The sequence below is a fragment of the Sus scrofa genome, chromosome 11, assembly GCF_054392235.1.
Source record: "Sus scrofa isolate SSC_HxYL_T2T_F1_AM1 chromosome 11, Sscrofa_HxYL_maternal_Yorkshire_Landrace_v2.0, whole genome shotgun sequence".
NCBI lineage: Eukaryota > Metazoa > Chordata > Mammalia > Artiodactyla > Suidae > Sus > Sus scrofa.
Genome location: NC_139393.1, coordinates 69,381,527 through 69,383,106, shown reverse-complemented (window position 1 = coordinate 69,383,106; position 1,580 = coordinate 69,381,527). Strand labels below are relative to the sequence as shown.

The following is a 1,580-nucleotide window of genomic DNA, read 5'->3' as shown; positions in this document are numbered from 1 at the left end:
CATGCCATGCTCTTTTGTGATCCAGCGTTCAGGCTACTCTTCTGAGGTAGTTATTTTTCTATTCATGTTTACCCGGTGAACATGAACTCTAAGGTGGTCATCCCTCTTAGACAACCTTTCCTGATCCCCTGAACCCTCAAAGGAAGAACCAGCCATATTCCTCTGGCAGGCATTCCACCGCATTTTGTCATCACTTTCTGAACCTGTCTATTTTAGCTTCTGTCTCATACTTTCATTAAGTACATGTGTGTTGGCTATTGACCATGGGCTGTCTACTACCTTATACCTCTTTGTATTCCTGGCATTGAGCAGAATCCCTGGTATACAGCAGGTACCAGAGGAAAGGGACACTTGAACTGAGAAGGGAATGGTGACAGCAGTTCACTAGTCACAAAGGAGGGTTGTGACATGAGGAAAATAAGTTCTGTGCAAAGTAGGGGCTTTATAACGGAAGTGAGCTTGGCTGGGAAGTTCAGGGTAGGGGGATTCCATCTTGATATGGTAATCCTGTGATGGGGAAGTAAGATTTTTATTGGAATGTTAAGCAGGAGCCAGGTCATGGAACACTTTGTTTATGTTGGAAATTGTACATAATTGTTTCTAAAGGTTATGGGGAGGATCTTCCAAGAATGTGAGTGCTGTGACATGAAACCTTTTTGAAATATCAGTGTGGTAGGTGTATTTGAAGTGGATCCATTGGAGAGAGAGCATGGAGCAGGAGACTGATGCAGAGACAGAAGGTAAGATAAGTGCTTGCGTCGGCAGCACATATACTAGAATGGGAACAATACAGAGACGATTAGCATGGCCCCTGTGCAAGGATGATATGCAAATTCATGAAGCGTTGCATATTTTTTATGCAAACTATTATAGTAGAGTGGATAAACAATAAGGTCCTACTGTATAGCACAGGGAACTATACTCAATCTCCTAGGACAGACCATGAGGGGAAAAAAAAAAAATAGAATGTATATACCTGTCTGACTGAGTCACTTTGTTATACAGCAGAAATTGGCACAACCCTGTAAATCAACCATAATGAAAATATTTAGAAAAAGAAGGTAAGATAAGCAAATTGATCAGTTAGGAGCCTAGTGTAGTATTCTAGGTAAGAGATGATTATGCTTTTAGTAGGGTAATGGCAGTTGGAATGGAAAAAGAAGGGGGTATTTAAAAGAGATCCTTAGAGAGTCAAAAATTCAAGCCCAAGTGTATGCTTTGTTATGGTAATTGGGAGATAGAGGAACCTAAGGTGATTCCCAGGTTTCTAGCTTAGCTCACTGGATAGAAGGAAGGCTTGTATATAAGACTGGGAATAATGGAGGAATGGCGTATTTGGGGAAGGATGTGGATTGGGTTTGAAAAAATGTTGACTTACAGATGCTTATGGGCCCACCAATTGGACATATATAGTGAGCAGTCAAGTATTATTGCTCAGAAATCATAAGAAACATCTGGAATTAAAAAAAAAAGACTTGAAGGTCATTCAGTCTAAAGAGTGAATTGATAAGAGAAATTGTTGAGGGACCACTTAGGAGGGAGAAGAGGGTTGAAAGGACTTTGGAGAATATAGTTTGAGG

General features: G+C 40.6%; 1 non-coding gene across 1 annotated transcript; it reads left to right on the top strand.

The window, feature by feature from the left end:
* Positions 1-749: 749 nt before the first annotated feature.
* Positions 750-856, top strand: LOC146398669 (U6 spliceosomal RNA). Its single transcript, XR_014820129.1, has one exon. It is a non-coding gene; the product is annotated as a U6 spliceosomal RNA (small nuclear RNA).
* The last annotated feature ends 724 nt before the right edge of the window (positions 857-1,580 follow it).